This window comes from Hibiscus syriacus, unplaced genomic scaffold, assembly GCF_006381635.1.
Source record: "Hibiscus syriacus cultivar Baekdansim isolate YM2019G1 unplaced genomic scaffold, ASM638163v2 tig00111105_pilon, whole genome shotgun sequence".
Classification (NCBI taxonomy): Eukaryota; Viridiplantae; Streptophyta; class Magnoliopsida; order Malvales; family Malvaceae; genus Hibiscus; species Hibiscus syriacus.
In genome coordinates this window covers 3,435,347-3,459,261 of record NW_024062987.1, presented here as the reverse complement: position 1 = coordinate 3,459,261, position 23,915 = coordinate 3,435,347, and the positions used below count along the sequence as shown (strand labels likewise).

Below are 23,915 nucleotides of genomic sequence, written 5' to 3'. Positions count from 1 at the left end.
TTTAATTAAAAATAGGTCTAATTGTACTAGACGTATCTAAAGTGTAGGATTTTATTTTTTTAGAACTATAATAATCAAATTTTTAGTTGATCTAATAGTGAATTCAAATATTAAATCTTAGTTCAGATATGACGTAAAATATATTTTAACTGTTTACAAATTAAATCTGAATCATTGTATACGATAGAAGCACACGTATCTAAAAACAGTGTCCTTTCGTATTTTCTTAAAGATACTTTTATTAATGTATTTCCCGAATATGATTATAACCCCTTATACTTTCTAGCTAGCTCTTTCTAATTAATTTTCATGGCTAAATGAATTATAATAAGCATCGTATTTAGTTGTTGGGACTGTTCGCGTGACAATATTTGGTGTTGGGAGATATTTACTTTCTCGATCGATGTTGTTTGCATTGATGATGTGTTTTCTCTCATCTTTTCAATGTTATCCTATTATCACCATCATCTCATAAGAATTAAAATTTATTCAATTTTTTCTCGATATCTTAGGTGAACTAATTATGTCTTGGTGTCGTTGGCATCTCTTCATTCACGATTTGGTTTTCAACGTGTTTTTAATTTGATTACAGGAGAGGAGCGTTTGAATATAATCAACATTACGAATGATTATTTTAGTCAGAAAATATCATTCACACTCACTGCATCATTATGTTGATGTACGACTAAAGAAATGAGATTTCGATGGTGTTTGATTATTGTTACCCCTTTTTGTTTGAGTGAAAAGTCGTTGAACGAGGATACTAATAAAGACAATTCATTTTTCTCTGTTTTGAACAACGAACAATTAGAGGAATGTCAATTATGAAATATAAAAACTTGTTACTATCCTATTTTCAAGAGGGGAGAGAAAGAAGAATGGACACCTAGAGAGATAAATTATCCTATTTTTTCTTAAGAAAAAAAGTGTATACTCTATATCTCTAATATCATGTGATTAATTCAAATAGATAGAATATGACATTTATCGATAAGTGATATCGAGATCAACATAGGCCTATTGGATTAACTAATAGATTATCTACAAGTAAGGCGATTGGACATATCAATTGCTTATCAAGAACATGTTAAGCGTACCTTTATTCTGGAACATTTGCATGAATTTTTAGAATAAAATATTCAGAGAAGCATGACATAAAGGATGCAATAATAGTGATTAATGTACATATTTTTCATATTATATAACAATTAATATTAATATATAGGTAATTATTTTTATGTACTCATAATAAAGAAAAAATATTCTACAAGGGATTGTATTATTATAATGTCTTCTAATTATATTAAAAATGAAAAAAATAAAAACACATTATAACTACATAACGCTTCTATGGATTCCCTTCAGCTACTATTAATGCATAAAGTAATAATCTTTAATATATTAAAAATTTTAATTTAATTAAAATTGTTTTCGTTTGAAGAAAAGGATGTACAAAGCTACGCCGTTTAATGAGGAAAACAGAAAGGGTCAAATCAGACAGTACATAGTCGAATATTACATGTCAAAGCCCAACCAAAAACAGCCACGTATGCCCCTGTCATCAAGGATGGAATTTTGCTAACAAACAAACACGGTGGGCCCTTTCCCTTTCATTTATCATTGTCGGTTATTTTTGAAATTTTAATTTAAAAGGTTTTCTTCGGTTGACTAGAAAAATCATAAATAGAATTTGGGATGAATAAAAATATAAATTTTTTGATGTCTTATGGTTATAAATTAAAAATTTATAGTTATTTTAATTGAATTGAATTGAATTTTTATTTAATGTATAATTAGTTTTTCTATAATGTATAAAATTTAAAAAAGAATTAACAGTTATTTGTTTATTTAAAAACATATTCTTTTAAAAATGTTTATAAATAGATTATAAAAAATTTAGGCGATTTTCCCGATATATCACCGGTGACCGGTAATATTATCGATCTAACACCGGTCAGACTATATTTTCTGATCTAACACCCTTAGCAGTAAAGCGCGCCCCCTGCACCGCACCCCCTGCACCGCGCAATACGATGATTTGGCACCACGTGGGGTATAGCGCGCCCTCTGCACCGCGCTATACGGTGAGCTGGTGCCACGTGGGTATAACGCGGCCCCTGCAGCGCGCTATACGCCACGTAGGGGTATAGCACGGATCAGGTATCGCGCTATACCTTTACTCCTAATAATTTTATATAGCGCGGGGCAGGTACCGCGTTTTGTATAACTTTCATCGCTATAAATACCATTATCCGCCGGTTAATTTCTCACATCTCTCATCTCAACTTATAAATTAATACAACAATTCCGTCAACGAGTCAATAATTCTGGTAATCTTCTCATATTTTATTTAGAAATTCGTGCGATTTTGTCGTTATAAGATAATTTTGTTATAATTTTGTTATTTATTGTTTATTATGATTATTTGAAAAAAATATTACACTAATTATTTTCAATTAATTTTTGTGTTTGTAAAATTGGAAAGCGGGAGCATACGTCGAAATAGTTTTGCGGTGCAGGTAATAATATTAAATTATATTATTTAATTTATTTACGTTGATGTGTAAAAATTTTATTGTGTTATATGTTCGTTCATATATAATTTATTAAATCAGGTTTGTTTCATTTTTTCAGATATAATAGTGTCGCACTTTTAAACTCAAATAATGGCGCGACTTTCAGCTATTGTTTATTATGATGGTGAAATTCGAGAAGATGAAACTGGCGTTGTTTTCGTATCAAATGAGCGTGTTAAAATATCATTCAACAGAAACATAACTCTTGAGGAGCTTATAACGAAGATTTCGAGGAAGATTCATGTTGGAAGTAGTAGAAGAGTGTCGTCGTTGTAGTATAGATTTCCAACATCATTGTTGCCATTAACTTATACAGCGTTCTAACTTTCGAATAATGATGATGTTGAAATGATGGTTGAAGCTCAAAGTAATTATTCAGACGCCGCTATTGAGATGTATGCACATTTTGTTCAAGTGCGTGTTGTTCGGGGTCAATCATTAAGCTCCCACTATGGGCTGACTGAACAAGTTGATCAAGTTGACAGTCCGACGACAGTAATGTGTAATGATTTTAATGCCATAATGGGGAGACATTCATCCGCAACTTCTTACGATATGTACCAAGGTAGGTCGACGAACAATCCGTATGGCAACATCGCGTCCAGTTCAAGGGGAAAGCATTCATCTGCAAATCCCTTTGACCTTAATATGGAGATGCCATCGATGCAACCATCTGTGCAGTTTCCATTTGACGCGATGGCTTCAAGCTCTAGGGGGAGGCATTCGACTGCGAGCTTTTTCGATCTCAATGTCGATATGCCTTCCAGTTCAAGGGGAAGGCGTGCAAGTAGTAGGTTCTTTGACCTAAATGTGGAGAGAATGGAGGAACCATCATCTCCACCAGAAGAACCGCTTCGTGAGCCTGGTGCGGATGGTGCTGAGACTGGACTGTTCATTGACCCAGAATCACCGCAATTCAACTCCGATGATGATGAAGTTCCAGGAAATATGGCACAAACTGACCCTCTTGTACACATGTATGAAGCTGATTATGATGCAATGTACGGGCCAGAATTTGCAGATAAGCCTCATCTCGGTGACTATGGGTATTACTCATCAATAAATAATGGTGAGTTATCTTTAGGCATGGAGTTTTCAAGCAAAGAAGAAGCGAGGATGGCTATCAAAAATTACAATATTCGTAATTCTGTTGAGTCCAGAGTAGACCGCTCCACGACCGAAAAATATGTATGCTGCTGTGCCCAGCGCGAAAATGGATGCAATTGGATGGTTCGCGTATCGAAGAGGAAAAACAACAGATGGGAACTAACAGTATACAACGGTCCTCACACATGTTGTGCTGGAAGGGTCAACCAAGATCATCCCAACTTGGACTCTGAAGTGATATGTCAAGCCATCATGCCCATGGTTAAAGCAAGCTCTCATATAGCTGTTGTAGTGTTGATTTCAACTATACAATCGCAGTATGGGTACACTGTCTCCTATAAAAAAGCTTGGTTGGAAAAACAAAATGCCATTGTCAAACTTCATGGCGAATGAGATGCATCTTACAACGAACTTCCAGGTTGGTTTAGGCTGGTGCGAACGTTGAATCTTGGGAAAATTGTGGACTTCGAAACCTCCTATGCATACCATAATGATCGAGTTCTTCGCGATCGATGCCAATTCTACCGGGTTTTTTGGAGTTACCCACAGTGCATTAATGCTGTCAAATTCTGCAAGCCTGTGGTCCAGATCGACGGGACTTTCTTGTATGGAAAATACAAACAAGTTTTATTATTGGCAGTTGTCCAAGATGGCAATCGCAACATTCTTCCAGTTGCTTTTGCTCTTGTCGAATGAGAAGATACAGCTTCTTGGGCTTTTTTCCTCTGAAATTTACGTGCACATGTTATCACGAGGGAAAACATCTGTGTCATTTCAGATCGCGGAGCTGGGATCAAAGCATCAATAGAGTCTTTGGGTCCAATGTGGCAACCACCCTTTGTCCAACATAGGTATTGTCTTCGACACATTGCCGCGAACTACCATGGAAGGTACAAGAAGAATGATGAGCGTCAATTAATTATGCGCATGTGTAAGTGAAACTTAGCAAGTTTGTTATCTTTCGATCGTTTTAATTTTGCAAAGACAGCAAGTTAGTAAGTTATATATTTTTTAATCAGGTTACGAACTACTTCCTCGAACGTTTGAATCAATGTTTCAAGAGTTACGGGCGAAGAACGAGGAAGGATATTATTACATCAGCCTCATCGATAAAGAAACGTGGACGAACACATATGATGGTGGATATCGATATGGACACATGATGACCAACTTGGCAAAGGCAATCAATTCAACCTTAAAGGGTGCACGTCACTTACCTGTAATGGCTTTGGTAAAGACTACATATTTTCGTTTGGGGGTGCTTTTTGCAAAACTCGGGGGACAAGCTCAAACCTGGATGCAAGGCGGTCATGTCTATCACCCTATATTAGTTGCAGATCTACAGAAAAAAATTGTTGCATCAAATGGAATGTCTGTAACAAGCTTCTCTAGAAGGCATGAAATGTTTCGTGTCACAGAGTTACCGCGACCTCTTCAAGGGATTGAAGCTGTGTCGTTAAGAGTAAATCTAAGGGACAGAACGTGCGACTGCAGGTTTTTTCAAGCTCTGAAGTATCCATGCTCTCATGTGATAGCAGCTTGCTTGCATACACGTCAAGACTATAACCATTTTGAGGATCCCATATACCTACTATATGAAGTTTTTAAGGTATACGAATTTGAGTTTCCCCCATAGGTAATGACAAAGACCCTGATGAGGTTCAAGATTGGCTTCCGATTGTACCAAATCTGAGTTTATTGAGGGAGTGTGGTCGTCCAAAATCCAATCGAATTCATTGCGATATGGATATTAGAGAAAGATCTAGACAAGACAGAAGATGTGGGCATTGTAGAAACCCATGACACACTAGAAAAACATGTCCACTTCTGTTGTCATCAAGTAACAATTGATGAGGAAATGATGTATTTTATTATCAAATAATAATTCTTCTACTTTAATTTGCATTTACTTCAAGTTAATGTCATTTGATAATCACCGATGAAGATTAAAAAAACAAACACAATCATTAAATTTTAACAAACTAATAACAATAAGTATTAAATGGTAAATGATAACCAAATTATAATAACTGATATTAAATGGTAATAAAAAAACGAACTGAAATACATTAAAAAACAAAATAAAGTAAGTATTAAATGAGAAATAAAAAAATTACAATTTAACAAAATAAAGTAAATACAAATATAATAAAAAATAAAATCTATCGATGCATGCGACGCGAATGTGTTCCGCAGGGCGGTGGTTGTCGGTCTCGAGGAGGATTTCTTCGTATCACTGGTTCTAACTCCTCGCTGTCATCATCATCACCATCGTCGTCATCGTCACCGTCATTTTTGTCGTCTTGCGCAGGTACATGAGGAGCTGATGACGATGAAGCACCTCCGTAGAATAAGGACCCTGGGGGTGTATGACTGACTATCCCACCGGTCTACGAAAACTGGGAAAAGTCATAAAACCCAGACATCGCTGAGTATGAAAACTGTACAGGAGGCGGTGTCTGTGCTGCGCCCATGGGTGATGAGGCTGAACCTGCCAAATATCCAGTATATGAACCCCAAGTCGGGTCTATAAACATAGACCCATAATGGCCTCCAAGAGGGGTCATCTGTGAAGGTGGCGGTGGCAGGGTCATAAAACCAGGTAAAGGCGGCGGCAGCGGCATCTGGTAATAGAAAGGCGATTGCGGCATCATATATGGCTGCGGTGGCTGTTGGGAAGGTCCTGCTGGTGCAGCTGAGGATGAACCGGAAGTACCTGCTCTCCGTCCACGAGTCAGGGGATGATGGTGCTATGTCGGTGAACGACTCTGTCGACGTCGTGGAAAGGTATGCCCTCGTGCATCCCTGGGAAGTAGAAACGGTTTCCCGTTACTGTTGAACCACTCATAATAATCCTCAGCATACATCAAGAAGTCAGTAAAAATGGGCTCTCTATGTGGAAGGCGCCGATGTCGATCCTCCCACAACACGACCCACTCATGATGCCTCACCAGCCAATCTGTATCTGTCTTGTCGTGTCTATCTAAGCTATGCAACTCATCCATATTGCGAGGTGCTTCCGGAATTGGTTGAAAACAACCAAACTGCCAGAGCACGCGATCAGTGGAGTGCCACTCAACAGTCGCATAACAGATCAGAGGGACCATCACCATCCAAACATCTAATGGACCCCTCAACTCAGGTGGGATCACCGCCCTCACATCATCAGTAGAATATGACACCCATTCAAACTAAAACAAATAATATATAATTTTTATCAAAATAATAATCTAATTATATAACTATAATCTAAAATCGATTTTTAAACATTAAAATTCATACATGTGTGCCAGCCTTCTGATAGATTAGCACCCTAATCTTTTCTAAATCATCGGGTAGCTCCTGATGATTTTTTCTATCAGTAGACCACCTATTCAAGGGAAAAATTTTGTTATACGCTGTATAAAATTATTAATATACAAAATCAGTTTTATAATTACCTCAGAAGTAGTGGAAATACGAATGGGTTCTTCACAACGGGACATAAAAAGGGCAATCGATATCATGCCCAAGGCTGCAGCAGCAGGAGACATCCGCCGATAGCATTACGCCTGTAGTCAGTGGCTCCACACATCTCCCTGTACAACAAAGCCAAAACTGCCGAGCCCCAACTGAATGATCCGACGAGACGAAAGTCGCTAAGATGTCGCAACCACATGCAGTGAACTAGGTTGCGTGATTTGTCCGGCATCAGCAACCCTCCTATCAGCTGCAGTATGCATGCCCGTGCATACATCTTAACCTCATCCTCAGAGGCATCTGTGCTCAAATCCCGAAAATTGGCATCTAACCAATTTAACGGTATCCTACCTCCGATAAAATTTTCCGGGACACGTCCTAGACTATCCCGACACAAACCAGTCCAAGAACCGGAAGCTATCCCTGATATCACATCTCCATCCACAAGAAGCCCCAGGTGCATAGAAACATCCTCAAGCGTGATCGTGCACTCTCCGCACGGAAGATGGAATGTGTGGGTCTTCGGCCTCCACCGCTCTACTAAGGCATAAATTAGGTCTGACTCTATCTTACAGTGACCCTTATATCTACCTATGTAACCGAATCCAGCCTCTACTAAATACGGCAAGACACGACTGGGTATCACTAACTTAATATTCCTACTAAAAGGATCTAATACACGGTCCTTCTCCTAAAAATAAATAATTACAAAAATTAATTCTTAATCTAATAATCATGCATTAAATGAATCAACTAATTATTAATAATAATTTAAATTAAATTAAAACGTTAAAATGTTATCGTATCAACAAAGTGTCGAGATATTTAATTATTAATATAATAATCATGCATTAAATAAATAACTAAATATTACTAATAATTTAAATTAAATTAAAATGTTAAAATGTTACCGTATCAGCAAAGTGTAGAGATATATTATTTCCATCCGAGCGAAGTAGACTGCCTTCCATTATATATCTGCAAAAGAATTATATTACTAAAATATTAAATAAAGTACAAATATAATAGTAAAAATATTATAAAATATACCTTAAAAAGAGAATATTTGAGAGAAATTTAGAGAATTTGAGAGAATTTGGTGTGATAAAATTGATTGAGAATGGGGGTATTTATAGGGAGGAGGGGTCGGTAGTTAGGGGTATAGCGCGCCCCCTGCACCGTGCTATACCTCACGTGTCAGATATACAGGTATAGCGCGCTACAGGGGCCGCGCTATACCCACGTGGCGCCAGCTCACCGTATAGTGCGGTGCAGGGGGCGCGCTATACCCCACGTGGCGCCAAATCATTGTATAGCGCGGTGCAGTGGGCGCGCTTTACTGCTAAGGGTGTTAGATCGGGAAATATAATCTGATCGGTGTTAGATCGATAATATTATCAATCACCGATGATATATCGAAAAAATCACCAAAAATTTACATATTATTATCTCTAATAATAATATTTTTCAAACCAATCGCTAAGTGGATATTGGTCTAGGGTTCTGTAATTTGTTTACGTGTAGGGAAGCATTTTGTTTGGGTCACGAATAGAGTCAAGAATTTATGTTATAGGAATGATTTTTTTTTAATTATTAGAGAATAAAAAATAGATTTTTTTTTGTTGTCCTTCAGTTTGAAGACTTCGCCTTGACTAATCTGGAATGACCGGGTCGCATATATGGCGTTATTAGGTAAGTCTCCCAACAGAGATTTTTTTCATACACGATGATTCGAACTGAGACCTTGCTTAAGCGACATCAAGTTGCTTACCACTTTAACCAATCATGTTAGTAATAAAAATATATTTTTAATAAGAATATAAGAAAATATATAAAAATTATTTTTGTTAGGAGCGATTACTCTCTCGGTTCATCCCTGAGTAGAGTGTTTTAAATTTGTTGTTGCCTTTTCTTTTTGTTCAAGTAAAGGTTGTTTCTTGCTCCTTTTATATTTCTTTCTTATTTGTTTAGGTTCAAGAATCTTTATTGCTATTCTCTTAGTCTTAGATAAAACTGGGTTAAAACCAGACAGTCCAGCAGCCAGAAATAAAATATGCAATGCAAATAGCTTTCTAATCCTTATCTGGTTTCTAGAAGGATCCAAGAGAAAATAGCCCAACTAGTATTTTTTTGCTTTTATTATTAATTTTAGACATTATTGCCTGCTTAATAATTTGAGTTTTTATTCTTTATTAAATATTTTCAATATTTTTATTTTTCAAAGACTAGCGTTAAGATAAATAGCTTAAGTTGATGAAAAAATGATGATTAAACCAAAGATTTAGATATTGTTTTATTTGGATGAAAATCCATAATCCAATATAATTTTGTATTGATGGATAAGATCTACAATAATGATTTGAAGACGACTCACTTTTAATTTAGAGAAGAATCACCAATAATGATTATCAAATCAAATTTAAAGTTGAGTTGAGAACTTTGAAAATAAATAGATGATTGGGTGTTGAGAAAGAGAAAACCCTCTGGAATAAAATAAATATTTTTTTAGAGAAAGAGATATAGCATCATATTGATAGAAATTGATAGATTTTATATAAATCTCATTTGATATATTATCATAATAATAATAATAACAACAATTTGTAATATATCTAAATGATAATTTTAATATGACTAAATTTGAGAGAAATATTTAAATTTCAATAGAGAATTTTTACAAAAAAAAAAATCAATGGAGAATAATTTTTTAATTACAAAATAGAGCCCATCATATGTAAAAATCGGAAAAGATAATAAGCAAAAGTAGCATGAAAAAAAAAGCAAAACCAAAACAAAGAATGAAAACTTAGCAGTTGAACAAATAACATCAGTTGTTTAATGCACTTCAGACTTGCCAAAAAAATTACATTGCAGTTGGTTTTAAGATGATACCACTGAGTGTCCAAGAAACAGTATCATCTTCTTCAGTCAAAGTAAAACCCTTACGGGGAAATATATTAGATCATATTACAAAACATGAAGAAAAGAGTTACTACTACACAACCCATACATATATGTATGTATGTATGTATGTATGGATGTATGTATGTATGTATGTATGTATGTATGTATGTATGTATGTATGTATGTATGTATGTATGTATGTATGTATGTATGTATGTATGTATGTGTATGTATGTATGTATGTATGTATGTATGTATGTATGTATGTATGTATGTATGTGTATGTATGTATGTATGTATGTATGTATGTATGTATGTATGTATGTATGTATGTATGTATGTATGTATGTATGTATGTATGTATGTATGTATGTATGTATGTATGTATGTATGTATGTATGTATGTATGTATGTATGTATGTATGTATGTATGTATGTATGTATGTATGTATGTATGTATGTATGTATGTATATGTATGTATGTATGTATGTATGTATGCATGTATGTATGTATGTATGTATGTATGTATGTATGTATGTATGTATGTATGTATGTATGTATGTATGTATGTATGTATGTATGTATGCATGTATGTATGTATGTATGTATGTATGTATGTATGTATGTATGTATGCATGTATGTATGTATGTATGTATGTATGTATGTATGTATGTATGTATGTATGTATGTATGTATGTATGTATGTATGTATGTATGTATGTATGTATGTATGTATGTATGCATGCATGCATGCATGTATGTATGTATGTATGTATGCATGTATGTATGTATGTATGTATGTATGTATGTATGTATGTATGTATGTATGTATGTATGTATGTATGTATGTATGTATGTATGTATGTATGTATGTATGTATGTATGTATGTATGTATGTATGTATGTATGTATGTATGTATGTATGTATGTATGTATGTATGTACATACATGCATGAATGTATGCATGCATGTATGTATGCATGTATGTATGTATGTATGTATGTATGTATGTATGTATGTATGTATGTATGTATGTATGTATGCATGTATGTATGTATGTATGTATGTATGTATGTATGTATGTATGTATGTATGTATGTATGTATGCATGTATGCATGTATGCATGTATGTATGTATGTATGTATGTATGTATGTATGTATGTATGTATGTATGTATGTATGTATGTATGTATGTATGTATGTATGTATGTATGTATGTATGTATGTATGTATGTATGTATGTATGTATGTATGTATGTATGTATGTATGTATGTATGTATGTATGTATGTATGTATGTATGCATGCATGCATGCATGCATGTATGTATGTATGTATGTATGTATGTATGTATGTATGTATGTATGTATGTATGTATGTATGTATGTATGTATGTATGTATGTATGTATGTATGTATGTATGTATGTATGTATGTATGTATGTATGTATGTATGTATGTATGTATGTATGTATGTATGTATGTATGTATGTATGTATGTATGTATGTATGTATGTATGTATGTATGTATGTATGTATGTATGTATGTATGTATGTATGTATGTATGTATGTATGTATGTATGTATGTATGTATGTATAATAAGAACCAAAACCATAATTTAACTCAAATAGAACAATCGGGGCATGGAGGGAGCAATAACCTGCACCACCGTATTGACTTGGCCGAGCTTGATATTGGTTCGGTGATGGACAGTCGAGTTCCTCCTCCGCACCTCCGCAGCTCGACATAGCTTAGGATGTTAAATTGTTAGCTTTTTTCATGCAGAGAAAACTCCTTTAGATTGAATTCTCTGGAAAGCTATGATTGAAAAATAAAATGGAAATAATAATAATAATAATAATGTTAGCTTTTTTCATGCAGAGAAAACTCCTTTAGATTGAATTCTCTGGAAAGCTATGATTGAAAAATAAAATTGAAATAATAATAATAATAATAATAATAATAATAATAAGCTATGAAAGGCTGAAGAGAGAGGGTGGGGGAGGGGGAGGCTGAAGAATGTGTGAATTATGTTAGTACCAGTTATTATTTTTTTTACATTCATATTTAATTATTATTAGACACGAAGCTCACTTAATTGTTTATAAAAGTGTAATTTATTGGTATAACTTGTCTGTCTGCCACCCAACTTTTATACTTATTTCAAAATAGTCCCGATATGTGTAAACATTTCATTAATTATTATTGAAACTATTGAAACATCATATGCGGTGATAAATCTATTATTGTTATGATGATTTTGCATGTTTGCAATGTGATCCCTACTTGTTTGAATTGACTGGCAAAAGTTGTGAAAGATTAAATTTAGTCCAATTTTGCTTCGATATGAGAGTGCAAAGTCTCTCGTCTGAGCGAGCTTCCAGGTCGACCAGGGACGTTACATTTTTTTTTTCTCGGAAAATTTGCCGGAAAAATCAAGTTAGATTTGCAAAATAGATGGCGAAAGCCTTTCAATGATTCAACAGGAACTCTGAATACATGGTGCATTGGACTTTAAGCAACCAAATTGCGTCAAACAAACCATGATTTCCCACTAAGCAATACGTAAACTACAAAAGAAAGCCCTATTCGAGGGAAAAAATCGAAAGCTTCATATGTTTGCAAACGAGACTGGGAAATTTTCGAAAACTGTAGAAATCACCTGAATTCTACACGGTCTTCCATCTCATTCTTTCCATATTCGGCCAGTTAACTTCAGCTCTTGCCTATCGCCACCGGAGAAAAAGTGAGCTAGATTCCTTTGAATAATAAGTCCATCCTGACTGTCGCGAACTTTCCGATGACTGTCCCGGATGCTCCTGGGAATCCCCTGCCATATTAGCTTACGACCGTTGGCACCAACTTCCAAACAATAACTGAACATTTTTGCTTCGTTATTGTCACCCATAAAACGTAAAAAGGCCATATATACATGTGCAACCCTGATCTGGAAAGCCTCGAAATGCAAGCAAAATTGTTTTCCGAAACAATTAAACACCTGCACACGATGTTTACGTTAAAAGTAGAACCGGGATTCACATAAATACAGGGTTTAATGTGATCTGAAGAACAGTAGATGAACATATTATGACATATTGCATTGAAAGTTAAAGAGTAAGAATAGGAATCGTTTCCAAAGCATAAGATTTGCAGTTTGAGAGTGGCATTAACTAAAACTTCAATAATCCTAATGTTTATCGCAGTTCACAAATAAACTATTCCGGGAGTAGCATAGGAACATTGATTGTCATGTATTGTAGCATAAACTTACAGTAAGCATCCATGTTGCATTGTCAACCTCATGTGGATTCAATTTCACGTATCGATGGTTGAAGGTACAACAATCATGCATGTCGACCTTGTGATCATCCTTGAGATGTGCAACGAGGGTTGGGATATCACCTGTGACGGAGCAATCAGAACCAACATAGGGGCAATGGTAGGGACGAAACCGACAGTGCTGCTCATGCTTAAGCTTGCCATAATAGGGGAAGATATCATGGCAACCAAGGCTCTGATATTTACAAGGGATTTCCAAGGATTCCGCAAATTTCACCAAAGCTAAACACCTTATATTTCCAATATCATAGTGGCATGACGGACAACAATTGTGCACTCTAATCTTGCAGTTCAAACACAAAGTGTGTCCACTTGGGCACTGAAAAAGAAGATTGAACACAAACCGTATAAAATTTTCGGTAACAGTACTTTTTACAAATTTGATGTTAAGAACAAATTTTCTTTACCGTATTCAAAATCCGCATAGAAACTAACGATATTTCAGTAAAGATCAAACAATGCAGGCACCTAATCTCCAAGATGAAAAGCTATTCCTTTAATAGACATAGATAGCCCGTTTTCCACTCTAACAGTTTGTACATCAAATTTTTGCATAAAGGACACTCAAGGAGCTCAAAAACCATTGTTTGAATGAACTCCGTGTTTGCCAACGAAACCAACAGAACTTTTTGTTGTTGTAGGATTACTCTCGGTTTTTGTTATACCAACATCATAGTCTGCAACGTTGGAAGAGATTCAACAACTTCTTTGCAAGAACTGCCACCAGGAGCCATTGCCACTCCGAATATATTCACCTATTTTTCAAACAGCTCACTCTCTATTCCCCTGTAATAAAGGATATAAACTCCCATAAGAAAGATACTTAAACAAAACATGCCAAAGCGAACTACGAATTCATATGCAGTTGAACATCCAGAAAAAAAAAACAAGGCAGACAGAGCATAATATGAGAACTCTTTGAAAGCTCTTATTACAAATATGCTATATAATCAATCAAAATAGAACCCAGGTCACTACAAGCTACCTTTCTTGATAACATGGTCATCTAAGAAAGCAACATTCCCAGATTTTTTTTCAATGAAAAGTCTTTCAATTTCAATCAAACATAAAGTTGAATCATGCAGAAACAAGAAAGATCTCATGATTGATGAAACAAATAACCATAAAAAAGCAACCAACTTACAAGCAAATCCACCAGTATTCAATTGGATTTTACCCTACAAAAACCCAGAAAATGAGGGGAAACATGAAAGAAAACAAGCCCCTCCGGTCCTTTTCAAATTCCAACAATGCTCCCTCCTTTTCGATGCAACGTCGAAACTTGCCCATTTGGATTAATGAAGACACAAACAACAACGAGGCAAAACAAAAGCATTTAATTTATAAAGTTTCAAACATTACCAATCACAAGAAAAACAAAAAAAAAAAAAACAAAATCATAGAAAAATACAAACCCAAACAGGGAGACAAAAAGAAAATCAGATGCCCAGCTGAGATTTCCAAGCTTAGCGAGTCTTAACACCATTAAAATAAACAAATAACATATGGGTTGTGCTCAAAACAGTGAAATAATAATGATAAGTAAGATAAAGGTGCCAAAGAAGGAGGAGCAAAACTTACAAGTTTTAAACTGATCACATGGAGATCAGATGATAGGAAAAATCATTAGAGACTTGTTTTGCATCAAAAGATGCCCATACGCTTTTTTGCAAATGCAAACGCGTTTGATCGACTGCCATGAAAGAAAAAAAGTACTAGTTTAATTTTAGAACTCTTAATTTCAATTAAATTTTAATATTTTTAATTATTGAAAAAAAATTACATACGGGAGGAAGAAAGGGTACTTGGAGGGAAACTCATGTTGTACGATCATCTAATAACGGGAAATATTAAAAATTTAACATTTTACATTATATTTAACCGAAAATAATATATATATTTTTAATTGTATTAATTTGTTATCATTTTTTAACATTAAATTAGACGATTATGTCTTATATTTTCTCATTTAAAAATTAAACTCGACTAGTACTTAGTCTATCTATATTATCTATACTTTTAATATTAAGTTAGGTTTTCAATTGATCTCAATAGTGATCTCAGACCATTTTAAAAAAAATTATTTTCAATTAATTTAATATCAATTTGATTTCTTTAAAAAACATCAATTTGATTTCTTTAAAAAAAACATCAATTTGATTATATAGTGATCTCATACCATTTTAAAAAATTGTGTTTTCAACTAATACTTAGTCTATCTATATTTTCTCACACTGTGTTCTATGTTTAAACCCCCGTGAAAAGCATTGTGTTTGCTTCATTTTCTTTTCACCGTAGGTTGACACGTGTCACCATGTGATTGGTGAAAAATATATTGAAATAAAAATAAATTATAATATAATTAATCATCCAATTAGATGATGACATATGTCTTCATTTGATTCGATGATTAAATTTATTTTAATTTATAAAAATTAAGATCAAATTAATATAATATGTAAGTAACAGTAACTAGATATGTAATTATATCAAATGTTTTAACTGTAGCATCACCGCATCCATTAATTGTTAACGGTTAGTGGTTTAATTGAACAAATTAAACAGTTAAGTGATGTGATTGACAAAATTAAAAGATCAGTGACTAAAGTAAAGAATTACATAGTTAAGTGAAGGAACATCTTCACTTTGCCTGCGATGGAGGTTGACGCGTTCACACCAAATACCAGGTGTTATGTTGGAGATTATAGTGCTATTGAGTTTTGGGAGGACAACTGGACAAAGGTTCATTCGTTAAAAGCGTGTTTCCTTGAATTTTTTCTGTCGCAATTAGAAAATCAGGAAAATTAGATCATTTGGTTCTAAGTAAAATGGAGTTTGGCATTGGAATATAGAGTTGCGTCGGCCATTGTTTGATTGGGAGATTCTCATTTGGGATGAGTTTACCAGGATGATAAATACTTCAGTAGACGGTAGCGAGTCACGCGATCATCTAGTATGGAAACTCTCTGGAGATGGTATATATTTCTGTAGAAGTTTTTATAGTAGTGTTTGTGTGTGAAAGACTTGACAAAGACCCGGTGTGGAAATTAGTTTGGATAAACCTCGCCCCATCTAAGGTGGAGGCCTTTGTGTGGAGACTAGTGCTCCAAAGGGTCCCAACTCTTTTTGAAATAGAAAAGCGTGATATTTACGTTGTTTCTAACGTTTGTGTTGTGTTGCAAAGAGGTGGAATAGGTTGAACATTTGTTTTGTCATTGCAACATAGTTTGGCAGATCTGGCAAAGGTGGTGCTCCCGGTAGTCGATCATGTTTATTATTCCGGGTAGTGTAAAAGGTTTCATTTGTTCTTGGGCTTCGTATCCGGTTAAGAAAGCTTCGAGGACAATATGGAACACGGCCCTATTTGGAATCTTGTGGTCTATTTGATTGTATCAGAACGACATTTTTTTTAATGGTAAACCATGTTGTGAAAACCAGCTAATTGATCTAATGTTATGCAGGGTAGTACTAGTGCAAAAGCAAGTGGCCTTCTGTAACACCCTTAACTCATATCCGACCCGAATACAAGTCCAATGTGTCACATTGACTTTTCAAACTTTGACTCTTATTAAAAATCCCGGGAATTTTTTTTAAAACTTTCATTAAAAAGAAACACATTAATTTACATAAAACCATAAAATACAAAATCGATCAGAGTATTCGTAATTAACACTTATTACATGCCAACACTCTATACATAACCAAGTACATACTTTGTCAATTACTTCTGATCTGATCTCTTAGAAGTATTGCTGTCCGTGCTACTTCTATTTTCACTTTTCCTGATTCTTGGTACCTACGTGTAAATCACTTACACGCTAAGTCATAGACTTAGTGAGGCAATAAATGAATATGCAACAATAAACTTATGAATGTTCATACTTACAATTGGATCATGACATTTCAATATGCATGTATCTATCGCACGATAACATATAATGCATATACGAAACTTACCTTCTTGTATCACTTTCACTGTAAATCGGTATTTCAATTGCATAGCCCATGTATATTATTGAGATTAGAGGTATGTGAGTGCATTGAGGTTGTGCACTAATGCTGTCACCACAGCTCGTATCTATTCCCTCATGGGGCACCGAACCTTAGTTCAGTATTCGTCCCGTAGGACTCCTACATCCCGAAGGACTATTATACCCTCGACTCTTGGCATGCCAATTACACCTATAATTCTCATATCGTATACTATGGACATTATTCTTATATTTCATATGTTCATGTACTCATATCATTTCTCTTGTGATCATGTATCTCATATCACTTCATATCATGTTCTCATATCACAGGTCATATCACATATCATATCACATGAACATATATACATATCTTATGCATGTATCACAATAATTATCATGTATGCATGTTCACAACTACTGTATTATAAAAATCAACATATGGATTAGGCTTATCACAAGTCTTATTCCATTATAATATACATATAGTATGCACTCACCTTAGCTTTGCTTTGATTCGATTCTAATCATTTGATCGTTCCGGAATAAGCTTACTTTTAGTATCTACATAATCGCACATGGATCTATATTAGTATTATAACTAATATACTCTAATGATTCACTCTTTATACTAAGAGAAAATTCAATTTCATCTCTTAATGAAGATATGCATCGATGCACTGCTGATGCATCGGTGCATAAAAGGTATTCGATGTAGTATTATTGCTGGGATGCATCGATGCACTCCTTATGCATCGATGCACCAATTGCATTCGATGTTTTTATTTTAAAAGAGTGCATCGATGCACTACCAATGCATCGATGCACATTCGTACAATTTCTGGGTTTTAACCTTGATGCATCGATGCACCATGAATGTGCATCGGTGCACTCTGCCCAGAATCCTCTTTTTGAACCCGAAAGTTCATTCATTTGGATTAAATCCTTCATGTTTAATCCCCTTTTTCATTCTTAACTCTAGTACACATCCTTAAACCAATTTATACTCATTTATTTCATCTTAAACCTTCAAATCCTATCCTTCATATGTAATTCAAGAATTACATTAATAAATCAACATGTTTGAATTCCGTTTTTAACACTTCGTATATCTTAACTAGATTGATGACAAGTCAAATATAACTTTCAATTCTAGTTATGAACTCTATTCCAAGATTTCATTTAAGAACTTCAAATCTTAAATCTCTCCTAACTCAATCATCCTTTGATGTTAAGATAACTTAAGCTTTCCTTAAGCTTAGTTATCATCTAATAATCAAAACCCAATATTAAATTTAACAAGAAACTCAATAATCAGAAATCTTACCTTTGCTTTGGTTCACACGTACAAGGAAGAAAGAAGAAGAAGATAACTCTGGAAGGCTTTGGTGTTCTCTTCTTTTCATCCCACTTGTACTCATATATATCCTTATCCATTCTTTAATTAATTTTCCTTGCAAATGGCTCTTTTGCCCTTCCATTCCTTCTTCCTTTCAATTCAATCCCACACAATCATTTACATATAAATCTTTATACTATTCATTCTATTTTAATCACCAAAATCTGAAACTTTCCAATTTAGTCACTAACCCGGTATTGAGGATGTTACAACTCTCCACCTCTTAAGAAAATTCATCCTCGAATTTTCATTATGCAAAGAGGTAGGGGTACTTAATCCTCATGTCCTCTTCACGTTCCCATGTTGCTTCCTCTACTTTGTGATTCCTCCACAAGACCTTAACCAATGGAATAGTCTTGTTCCTTAGTTGTTTAACTTCGTGAGCTAATATTTGAATAGGTTCTTCCTCATAAGTTAAATCTGGTCGGACTTCAATTTCTTCAAGAGTCACAATGTGAGATGGATCAGATCTATATTTCCTAAGCATTGAGACATGAAAAACATTGTGTATCTTTTCCATTTTAGGTGGCAAAAATAACTGATATGCTACTGATCCTACCCTCTTAGTAATCTCATAAGGTCCAATGAACTGAGGACTCAACTTTCCTTTACGTCCAAACCTCAATATTTTCTTCCACGGAGACACTTTTAAGAACACTTTATCTCCGACTTGAAATTCAATTTCTTTCCTTTTTAAATCAGCATACGATTTCTGTCTATCAGCTGCAGCTTTCAGATTATTTTGAATTACTTGAACTTTCTCTTCTGTATTCTGAATCAACTCAGGACCAATAACTTCTCGATCCTTAAGTTCATACCAGTTCAAGGGCGTACGACATCTTCTTCCGTATAGAGCTTCATAGGGAGCCATTTTGATGCTTGACTGATAACTATTATTGTACGCAAATTCAGCAAGTGGTAAATATCTTTCCCACGATCCTTTGTATTCAATAACACAAGCACTTAGCATATCCTCCAGAATTTGAATAGTTCGCTCGGATTGACCATCAGTTTGAGGATGAAACGATGTACTGAAGTTTAACCGAGTTCTCAATGCTCTATATAATGACTTCCAAAACCGTGATGTGAATCTAGGATCCCGATCAGAAACTATGGAAATAGGTACACCATGCAACCGTATAATCTCTCTAATATATAATTCAGCATACCTATCCATGGAGAAATCAGTTCGTACTGGAATAAAATGGGCTGACTTAGTCAATCTATCCACGATTACCCAGATTGAATCCTTTTTGTTCAGAGTTAAAGGCAAACCCGTCACAAAATCCATCGTTATGTTTTCCCATTTCCATTGAGGAATTGAAATTGGTTGTAACAATCCTGACGGAACTTGATGTTCACCTTTGACTTGTTCCGAAATGTCTTTCTTCATTCCCGGCCACCAATATCGACTCTTAAAATCCATATACATTTTGTTCCCTCCCGGATGCATTGTCAATGGACTACAATGAGCTTCCGTTAACAAATCATTCTTTAATTCATCATCATTCGAAATTACTAATCTTTCTTGATAATACAAGTTCTCATCAGACTTAATCTCATAATCCGTACCCTCTCCATTCTTTATCTGTTGTATCCTCTTTAAACACTTTTCATCTTTAACTTGCAATTCTTTAATTCGATTTAGCCAAACGGGCTTGACTGTCAATTCTGCACAAATTGCACCATCTTCTCTTAACGATAATCTAGCATCAAGAGTTCGCAAAGCTGCAAACGTCTTTCGACTCAACGCATCAGCTACCACATTTGCCTTTCTAGGATGTAAATCAATCACCACATCATAATCCTTGAGAAATTTCACCCATCTTCTTTGTCTTAAATTCAACTCTTTATGAGTCATCAAGTATTTTAAGCTCTTATGATCCGTATACAAGTAGCACTTTTCGCCATACAAGTAGTGACGCTAGATCTTTAAAGCAAACACTACTGCCATCATTTTTAGGTCGTGTGTTGGATAATTTTTCTCGTGCGGTTTAAGTTGTCTCGAAGCATAGGCTACCAATTTGCCTTCTTGCATTAATACGCATCCCAAACCACTATGAGACGCATCACTATACACTATAAAGTTTTTTCCAGACTCGAGTTGAACTAACACTGGAGCTTATGTAAGAATCTTCTTTAACTTTTCAAAACTCTCTTGACATTCTTGAGTCCAAACAAATTTTACTTCCTTTTTCAACAGTTTAGTCATGGGTAATGCCATAATCGAAAAGTTTTTAACAAACCTTCGATAATAACTAGCTAACCCCAGAAAACTTCTAACTTCCGATATATTCTTTGGAACTTTCCACTCCATAATAGCTTTAATCTTTTGGGGATCCACTCGAACTCCTTCTGCATAAATTACATGTCCAAGGAATGCCACTTCATTCAACCAGAATTCACATTTAGAGAATTTAGCATAAAGCTTCTTGTCTCGTAAAATCTGTAAAACAATCTGTAAGTGTGAACTATGCTCTTCTTCTAACTTTGAATATATTAAAATATCATCAATAAACACCACAGCAAACTGATCCAAATACGGTTGGAAAATTCTATTCATTTAATCCATAAAAGCAGCTGGTGCATTCGTAACTCCAAATGGCATCACGATAAATTCATAATGACCATATCTTGTTCTAAACTTCGTTTTTGAAATGTCTTTTTCTTGAATCTTTAATTGATGATAACCCGAACGTAGATCAATTTTTTGAGAATACTGAAGCTTCCTTTAATTGATCAAATAAATCGTCGATTCGGGGAAGTGGATACTTGTTCTTGATGGTCACTTTATTGAGTTGTCTGTAATCGATACAAAGACACATTGATCCATCTTTCTTCTTAACAAATAGAACTGGAGCTCCCCAAGGTGATACACTTGGTCTAATAAACCCTTTGTCCAATAACTCCTTTAATTGAATCTTTAATTCTTGTAATTCCTTTGGAGCCATTCTTCTACTTTAATCACTAAAATCTGAAACTTTCCAATTTAGTCACTAACCCGGTATTGAGGATGTTACACCTTCTATGTTGGGAAATTAAACGAGTAATTTCCTTATAACCATATTAATGAGAATGTGAAATAAAAGCGGAAAAATAATACCCGAAATTGATAACGGAGTTCGGCCAATTATGTCTATGTCTTTAGACTGTTACAGATCTTTTATTAAAAGGAGAAAAATTACAGGTGTTTACAAAACACTCACAAGAAAACTCTCTAAACTCTTTAGTATTGAGAGAAATAAATGATTTGGGATAATTTTGAAGCTAAATGGGTTATGGTATTTATAGTTAAAGCTTAAGGATTAATCCTATAAATACCTTGAAGTACAGAGACTAAATTTGATAATTTTTCCTTACAAAAATTTTAACAAAATCTACTGTTTTGACCATTGCCATTCGGTGTCCCCTATTGTTGACTAATGTTATTCGGTGCATTAATGCACCGAATAAAGAATTTCAATAATCTCCCACTTGAAGACTGATTTTAATTTATCTTCACACCTTGATCAATGCAACAACATTTTTGGTATTGTTACTCTAGCATGCCAACGAAGCTGAAAATAACTTTAGTTTGTCCATAGTCATCGTCTTTGTTAACATGTCTGCTTGATTTTGAGCTCCACTAATCTTTTCAAGTTTCAAAATCCTATCTTCCAGAAGAGACTGGATAAAATAATATCGCAATTGTATGTACTTCGTCCTAGAATGAAAAGACGAATTCTTCGCTATATGGATAACACTTTGACTGTCGTAATACAAGACAATGTTTTCTTGTTTCTTGCCTATCTCTTCCAAGAAACTTTGGAGCCAAACCATCTCCTTACTGGCTTCCGTAACAGTGACATATTATGCTTCAATTATGGAGAGAGCAACTATCTTCTGTAGTTGAGAAACCCAACTCACTGCGGTACCTCCTAGAGTATAGACATACCCTGTAGTGCTTCTTCTGATGTCAACATTTCTGGCTAAGCCATCATCTACAAAGCCTGTCAGTATCGTATCTCCATCTTTGAAACAAAGTGTTTTGTTTGTGGTACCCCACAGATATCTGAGGATCCATTTTACTGTTTACCAGTGTACCTTGCCCGGATTATTCATGTACGTGCTAACAGCTCCTACTGCTTGAGCAATATCTGGTCTAGTACAAACCATGGCATACATCAGATTTCCAATTATTGAGGCATATGATATCTTCACCATGTGTGCACATTATTCCTTTGTTTTTGGTGATTGTTCTTTGGAGAGTCTAAAATGAACACCTAAAGGTGTACTACTGGTTTAGCATATTGCATGTTGAACCTGGAGAGTACTTTGTTAATGTACTCAGCATGTGATAACATCAAAGTCCCCGACTTTGTGTCTCTCTTAATCTTCATCCCAAGGATCTACTTTGCAGCCCCCATATCTTTCATTGCAAATTGCTTCGACAATTTTTGCTTCAAGTTTATAATCTCTTGTATGTCTGAGTCTGCAACGAGCATGTCATCAACATACAATAATAAAATAATGAAGTTGTTGTTGAACTTCTTGATGTAGCAACAATGATCTGCTTGACATCTGGTAAAACCATTGCTACCCATGAAGCTATCAAACGTCTTGTACCACTGTCTAGGAGCTTGTTTTAAACCATACAAACTCTTCTTTAACCTGCATACCAGGTTTTTCTTGTCTGCCTCTATAAAGCCTTCTGGTTGCCTCATATAGATTTCTTCCTCCAAATCACCATGAAGGAAAGTTGTCTTTTACATCTAACTACTCAAGATGTAGATTCTCTGCAACTACAATTTTCAACACCAATATGATTGTATACAGCTTCACGACTGGAGAGAAAATTTCATTGTAGTCAATACCTTTCTTTTGCTGAAAACCATTAAAACCCAATCTTTCTTTGTAGAGTTTGCTCCCATCGTGCTCTTTTATGATCCTGTAAACCCACTTGTTATGGAGTGCTTTCTTGCCTGGTTGTAATTCAGCTAATTCCCACGTCTGATTTGACATAAGTGAGTTTATCTCATCTTTCATGGAAGACTCCCACTTGACTGAATACTCCACCTGCATTGCTTCATCATAGCACTCTGGTTCACCATTGTCAGACAGCAACAAGTAGTGCAAAGAAGGCAAATAACGTTAGGTTGGTTTAGGAATTCTGGAGGA

At 34.9% G+C, this 23,915-nt stretch overlaps 1 pseudogene; it reads right to left on the bottom strand.

Annotated features, from left to right (window-relative positions):
* Positions 1-12,572: 12,572 nt before the first annotated feature.
* LOC120153809 lies at positions 12,573-14,122 on the bottom strand (annotated as a pseudogene).
* Positions 14,123-23,915: the final 9,793 nt, after the last annotated feature.